This window comes from Nicotiana sylvestris, chromosome 1 (genome assembly GCF_000393655.2).
Source record: "Nicotiana sylvestris chromosome 1, ASM39365v2, whole genome shotgun sequence".
Taxonomy (NCBI): domain Eukaryota; kingdom Viridiplantae; phylum Streptophyta; class Magnoliopsida; order Solanales; family Solanaceae; genus Nicotiana; species Nicotiana sylvestris.
The window spans coordinates 48,137,326-48,145,530 of record NC_091057.1 but is presented as its reverse complement, the minus strand read 5'-3'; the positions used below and the strand labels follow the sequence as shown (position 1 = coordinate 48,145,530).

At 41.3% G+C, this 8,205-nt stretch overlaps 1 pseudogene; it reads right to left on the bottom strand.

Annotated features, from left to right (window-relative positions):
- Positions 1-3,036: 3,036 nt before the first annotated feature.
- LOC104232036 (uncharacterized) lies at positions 3,037-4,710 on the bottom strand (annotated as a pseudogene).
- Positions 4,711-8,205: the final 3,495 nt, after the last annotated feature.

Genomic DNA, 8,205 nt, shown 5'->3' with positions numbered 1-8,205 from the left:
CAGCCGATACAACTCCCGAGTTAACCATTTAATCAATAATAATTCGTTTTTTAAGCTTTTAATTAATCAAATATCTCAAAATGTAAGTCTAAATGAACAGTGCAGAAATAATATACAAGCCCGACATCGGGGTGTCACAAGTCACGAGCATCTACTAAGGTCTAAGTACAACAAGAGTCTAAGAATGTACTAAATACAATCTAAGTTTCTCTAGAGGGAGAAAAACAGTGTTGCGAACGTCGGGCAGCTACCTTGCTAACTCCAATGACTCTGCCACTGAGCAATCAACACCCGCTACCGGGTCCAGAACTACCTGAGTCTGCACACAAGGTGCAGGGAGTAATGTGAGTATGCCAACTCAGTGAGTAATAAAAGTAAAAGCAACTGAGAGATAAGAAAACACGTAAAACACAGCAAAATGCTACAAAGAGGCAGTGTAAACCAATACAATACAATAAAACAGTGAGAACTTGTAAAACACCTTAGTTCAGTATAAGTTTTTTTAAAACATCTTTTAATAGTTAAACGAGTGAATGAAAACAATGAGAGAAGGTAAACACATAAAATCAGCCCCCTCGGGCAAAATACCAACTGAACCAGCCCCTCGGCCTATCTCACAATCACTCGTATCAGCCCCTCGGGCAATAACATGGAACAACCTCAGCCCCTCGGGCTAATCACTTCACACACTAGGTACCCGCGCTCACTGGGGGTGTACAGACTCCGGGAGGGGCCCCTTACGGCCCAAGCGCTATCTCGTGGCATAATCAATAGGCTCTCAGCCTCATATCAAGCCACTTCATGACATAACAACTCAGGCCCTTGGCCTTATAATCATAAATCAGTACAACACTGTTGCGGCGTGCAGCCCGATCCCATAATAACCTCACAACACAGGCCCTCGGCCCTACTCAGTCAGATATCTCTAAAAGCTACTCGGGCACAGTAAAATATGATGCTCAGCTCAAAATATCATTTAAGATGTCAAAACAGAGATAAACATGGTTGAGTTATGAAAACAGTAGAATATAGCATGACTGAGTACAAGTATAAAGTCAAAACAGTGAGGAATAGTAGTAAAAATCCCTTAAGGGTCCAAAACAGTTGTCATGAGGCCCAAATATGACATTCAGCCCAAAACATGATGATAGCAAACAGTTTTCAATCAAATACGCAGTAAAAACAGTCATTCATGATGGACTAAATCACAATCCCCAATGGTGCACGACCCCACGCTCGTCATCTAGCCTGTGCATCAGCTCAAAATAGCACAACAATGTAAAATCAAGGATTTCATACCCTTAGGACAACATTTACAATCATTACTCACCTCAATCCGGTCCAAACTCTAGCTCGCGATTCCTTTGCCTCCCGGCTCGGCCTCCGAATGCTCCAAATCTAGCCAAAAACAGATTCATACCATCAAAAATATGCTAAGGGAACAAAGCCCATTCGAAAATATCCAATTTATACCAAAAATCCCGAAATTGGCCAAACCGGCCCCCGTGCCCACATCTTGAAATCCATTAAAATTACATCAATAAAATCCTTATCCTCTCACGAGTCCATACATACCAAGAACATCAAAATCGGACATCAAGTGGCCCCTCAAATCCCCAATTTACACTCTCCAATTTCAAGCCCTAATTCTCCAATTTTAGGCTTTAGATTCCACAAATTTCATGTTTAAACAAGTAAGAATCAACATAGGATCAAGTATAGAGTTCAAAAATCTTACCTCCAAGTGTTTCTCTTCGATTCCTTCTTCAATACTTCTCAAAAAGCTCCAAAGTCGCTCAACAATGGAGGAAATAGACCAAAAATCGCGAAACCCACTTTTAAACATTCTGCTCCAGATATTATTTCCTTCTTCGTGAATGCGGCCTCACTCTCGTGTTCGCGTAACACATATTACACTATCTCTCCACTATACCATTTGCGAACGCGGACGCAGCCACGCGAACGCGATGCTTCGCCAGTCAAGCCCTTTCGCGAACGCGATACTAACCTCGCGAACGCATAGCACAAGGGCCTGGGGTGCCCAACGATCTCACTCCTCTTCGCGAACGCGACCATAATCACGCGTCTGCGATGCACATGTTGCCTTCACCTTCGCGTTCACATCCTCTCCATCGCGGATGCGTACAACAAAATCATCACACCAAACACCCTTCGCGAACGTGATGAACAAAAATCTCTGCAACAAAAACCAGCAAAACTGCCAAGTCCAAAGTCCAAAAATTGATCTGTTAACCACCCGAAACACACCCGAGACCCTCGGAACCTCAACCAAACATGCCAACATATCCCATAACATCATTCAAACTTGTTCCAACCTTCAGAACGCTCAAAACAACATTAAAACACCAAATCATCAACTAATTCAAGCCTAAGAATTCCAAAAACTTTTAAATTTCGCTTTCGATCAAAAAGTCTATCAAACCTCGTCCGAATGGCTTGAAAGTTTGTACACACGTCACAAATGACACAGTAAACCTACTCCAATTTCCAGAATTCCATTTCGACCCCTATATCAAAATCTCACCTATCAACTGGAAAACGCCAAAATTCCAATTTCGTCAATCCAAGCCTAAACCTTCCACGGACCTCCAAAATACATTCCGATCACGCTCCTAAGTCCCAAATCACCTAACGGAGCTAGCCAAATCATAAAAATTCCAATCCGAAGTCATATACTAACAAGTCAAAACTTGGTCAACCCTTTCAAATTTTAAACTTCAAACTCAGAACTGTTCTTCCAAATTCATTCTGATTATCTGAAAACCAAATCCGACGATTTACATAAGTCATAATACACCACACGGGACTAGTCATGCCCGAGAACTGACGAGCGAAGTACAAAAGCTCAAAACGACCGATCGGATCGTTACACTATGCTAAACACAAAATGATACCACCTCGTTAAGCCATTACAAGCGTACATATATACTTACCAATGAATGCGTGTACTTTGCAAGATCGGCTGTTCCTTAGCTGGATAGCCTAAAATATCTTATCTTAGATGTGACAGACTACTCAAAACTTGAATTTCTTCTTCCACTTGCCCTCTTTTTCCTGCATCTTGCGCTTCTTCTTTTTCTTCCTCTCATTATCTGCTACCATGTCACTGAAATCCTCTCTCTGACTAGGTAACTTGTTCTCTTCTCTAGCCTCTTTGTATTTGTCCGGTAGGACATTTTCCATCAGTCCCAACTCTTCAGGTCCCAAAGTAACCTCAACTCTGTCTGATTTCTGCCCTTTAAGCGGATAGACCCTTTTGGCAGCAGTCTTATCTCGAGTTCCAGTGTTATTAATCACATAAATATGAGTTGTTCCAAGAAGAATTCCTGGAGCTAACTTTTCTTCATTCTCTTCAAGCACCTGGTAGAGAGGCTTCTCAGGTTCCTTCCTCTGCTGCTTCCGAAGGTCAATAAAATCGGGAGTCTCAGCTTCAGTTGGAGTACTAGAAAGGCTGTCCACAGACTGAATACCGTCGTCCAGCTCCTCTTCCACTTCCTCTTCCTCCAAGTCACCCCAATGCTTAGTCTTGTCAACAGGTTCATCCTCATAATTAGGCTGGTCTTGTTGCAGCACACCAAAAATATCTCCATATAAAAGGCGTCCATATTCATCAACAGGCTGATAACCAAACTTGGCTCCTGGTGGAATAGGAGCGTTGAGTCCAGGGATCGAATAAGAGGGTGGAGGACCATATATCTGCATATTGATCAGCCAAGGAGGAGGAGCGCTTCCTAGTCCAAGAGCGTCTTTTAGTTTTTGAGACAAAGTCCCAGGTTTCATCTCCCTCAACTTCAACTTATCGAATTCCTTCCCTTCATAATATAAATCCCCATGGCTAGTCAATTTTGGTTTGGTCTGATACTTCAAAAATGCATCATAGAGAACCTGATAATCGAAATCCATCTTTCCTGTTTTTGGCTGCTTTTGTTTAAGCTTCTTACTGATCTCCTTTCCAATGTAAGCTTGTTTAATGTTCTCATCAATTTCTGTCGCAGCTATAAAGTCAGGCAGTTGAAACGGCTGTTTATCGATGACACTACGTTTACCCTGCAAATATTTTCGTTTTGGACTCCAGTGTCGTGGAACAGGAACAGTATTCCGGTAAGATTTCAGATATACTAACAGTTTAGGGTCTGCTGCACTAGCATCCATACCTCAACAACATCAGGCCGCTCGCGGCTTTGTTTCAGTTCTGCAATCTTCATCCTATATTGAAGCTTTTTCTTTTTATTAGAAATAACCTTCTCCTTTGGCTTTTCCTCTTCCTCTGAATCAGCAGCAGTCTCGTCCTTCTTATCGTTGTCCTCAGAACCATCTCGGCCTTCTTATCGTTCTCCTCAGAACCACTAGACTTGACGAAAAAGAATTTCTCGAAGACCTTCCTGAATTCGTCATCCAACTCGCCATCTAACTCTACCTTCTCTGGGATATATTCCACTTCAACTTGCTCCAAAGACTTTGAAAATAGGACTTCTACTTATAATTAGCACCGCCATTAGCAGCGTTACTATCTTCTCCATGAGACAATACCTTATTGTTTCTCTTCTGCTTCCGCCGTCTATGCCTGCTCTCGGGTTCCTTTGATTTCCTAAAGCCGGCGTTAGTGTTAGAGTTAGAGATTTGGGGTTTCACATCGTCCATGGAATGGCCGACGGTGTTCATGACCCTGTTCGCAACCTCAACCGCCATACTCCAGCTATTTTGGACGACAGCTGAAATAGTGGAGGGACTAAAACGGTGCATGCATTATATATAAACCAAGAAACTCTATTCTCCTTAGGGAAGTGGGATTGATTATTTCCTTGTTTTAGTAGGATTTTCATATACCGGTGCAGTTGGACTAGAATAATCCGAGCCAGGCCTGGCTATAAAAAATTATGTAACAAAAGCAGCTCTTTGTTGGCCCTAGAGTATTAACGCCACAGTTTTTATATCAGAATGAGGTACTTCTGCTAATTACAACGGTTACCTTTCAATGATTTTTTTATTTGACATTCCAGACGTTGGGATTGTATTGGGAAAAAACTGAATTTATATTAAAGATGATGTGGCATAACACGTGGATTAGTTAAATGGTCAAAGCACAGCAATTGACTAAGAGGCACGGATGGAGACAGCCACGGGAAGAAGAATTTAAATAGGCACGAGACGACGTATAGATACGAGTCTCATACCAATTTAAATTATTTACAGCCAACGGATTAGAAGGCATTGAAAGCAAGGATCTGATGACAGAAAGGAGTCCAAATTCATTATTAAATACTTGATACATTACAAAATTGGTATTTAATAGGAATGATTGTATAACGGCTTATTTAATGTCATTTATTATTCATGATTATATCATTAAAGCTGAGGCTTCATTCCTTTACCTAGAATTATCTATAAAAGGAAGGAGTATCATCATTTGTAAGGACACGAAATACTATTGAGAATTTATTGAAATACACATCTATTTGTTTTTTACCATCGTTCTCAAAAGTATTTTATTTTTGTCTCCTGATTATCAGTAACCCGAATTTCTTTTTAGCTTTGATCAAAGACTCAGATTTTTGGTTAAACAAATTGGTTCCGTTACCGGGAATCTGATAATCTTTCCTTTTAAGCTATATCTTATCTATTGTCGTCACCATGTCAAACAACAACGCCGACAACAATAGTAATAACACATTGGGAAACCATGAGAATCAAATACATCAAAATCAAGATAACGTGGTTCCCTCTCCTCTAAATTCACCACGTCAATCTCGTGAAGGCACTCCTGTTACTGAATCCCGTGCTGATCAACAAGAGCAATCTGAACATTTTGAAGGAGTTACAACTGAAGCTTTGCAAAAGCTAATTGATGCACAGGTCGGCAAAGCTCTTCAGGCACTTGTTAGTCGATTGCCTGCTGCGCCACCTACACCAACTCCTAATAATAATACATTGGAGAACCCCCGTTCTGGTCTTGATAATTCTGGAAACGGAGCAACCCCCAGTGAACCACAAGAAGGGGGACCAGGTAATTTAAATAATTCATATTTGCAAAATTTAGTACTAACCTTGCAGAAACAGCTGAAGGAACAAAATGAGCGTATTGAACAAATCCCTGGAGTTCCGCCTGTAATAAAAGGAGTAGACATGGACAAATACTCACAACAACCATGGAAGCCTAGTGTTGCTCCCCTTCCAATTCCGAAAAAAAGTTCAAAATGCCTGACATCCCAAAATATGATGGTACTACAGACCCACGTGACCACGTGACTGCATTTACAACCGGCGTAAAAGGCAACGACTTGACCAAACAAGAAATTGAATCAGTATTGGTCAAGAAATTTGGAGAAACACTCACCAAGGGTGCATTAACCTGGTATTCTCTTTTATCTGAAAATTCTATTAATTCTTTTGCTGAGCTTGCAGATTCTTTTATTAAAGCACATTCGGGAGCACAAAAGGTTGAGAAAAGGATGGAAGATATTTTCAAAATCAAACAAGGGGATTCGGAGTTGCTTAGAAACTTCGTTGATAGATTCCAGCGTGAAAGAATGACTCTACCTCGTGTGCCTGACAATTGGGCTGCTATAGCTTTTGCAAGTAATTTAAATGACAAAAGTTCTGAAGCCACGAGACGACTCAAAGAAAGTCTTCGAGAATTTCCTGCAACCACATGGAATGATGTTTACAACAGGTATAGCACGAAGCTGCGAATCGAAGAAGATACCGTACCTAAGCTCCATCATGAAGAAAGGGGCGGTACCCGAAGGTCAGAAACCGAAAAAAGATCAGGTAAAAACAGGTACGATCCATATATGGGACCCGCAGGAGAGGACCCATGGTCGAAACAAGATAGCCAGCAATATGATCAAAAATCGAGAAACCGTGATTCTGGCTCTTCTTCAAAGTTCAGGAATGATCGGAACAGACAAGAATCACGAGATGATAACAGAAGTTTAAAGGCACGATTCGGTGGGTATAATTGTAATGTCTCTACCTCCGAGCTCGTAGCTGTTTTAAGAAGCATGGGAGACAAGGTACGGTGGCCAAAAGAGATGCGGTCAAATCCAAGTAGACGCAATCCGGATCATTGGTGCGAATTTCACAACGATCACGGGCACAAAACTTCAGAATGTAGGTTCCTGCAAAGTGAAGTGGATCATTTATTGAATCAAGGATACCTCACTGAGTTATTTAGTGAGAAAGGAAAACAAGCTTATATGAAAAACAGACAAGAGCCACCACAACCTCCTTCACCCAAGAGGACAGTGAATGTCATAAGCGGGGGAGAAGATATTCACGGCGTAACCTACACAGCCTCCAACAAGGTTTCTAAGGTAACAATTACACACGGGAAACGGGTGCGGCAGGTCCTTGAAAATGAAAGTATTTCGTTCGATGACGCAGATACCGAAGGAGTGACAACTCCACATAATGACGCACTGGTAATATCTTTACTTGTACATGATACTAATGTAAAACGAGTTTTGATTGATCCAGGGAGTTCTGTAAATATTATATTACTAAGGGTACTACGGGAAATGCAAGCTGAAGACAAAATGTTACCCAAGGCGCACACCTTGTCAGGCTTCGACAATTCAAGTGTAGTAACAAAAGGTGAGGTAATACTAACAACTTTTGCTATGGGTGTTGTGAAGGAAACTAAATTTCAGGTAGTTGATATGGAAATGGCCTACAATATGATCATGGGAAGACCATGGATACACGATATGGATGTTGTCCCATCAACCCTACATCAGGTTATTAAATTCCCATCACCATGGGGAATTTGCCAAATTCGTGGGGATCAGCAGATGGCTAGAAGTGTCAACGCTGTAATAAGTACGAGCGCCGTAAATAAAGCAAAAGTAGCAATTACAGGAAACAGTTGAAGGTAAAAAAGATCAAACTTCAACTGAACAGGAAAAGACGGATTTGGACTCAAGACCTGACACAATTCAAGAACCTGAAGAAAATGAAAGCATCAAAACGACAATTGAAGAGCTTGAGGCAGTGATGTTATTTGATCAATGGCCTGAACGGAAGGTTTATGTCGGGGCCAATTTAAGCACGAACATGCGAGGTATGATAATCGAATTTTTAAAAGCTAACTTAGACTGCTTTGCTTGGTCCCACGCTGATATGACAGGGATACCACCAAATGTGATGACTCACAAACTCAATGAGGACCCTTCTTTCACACCAATA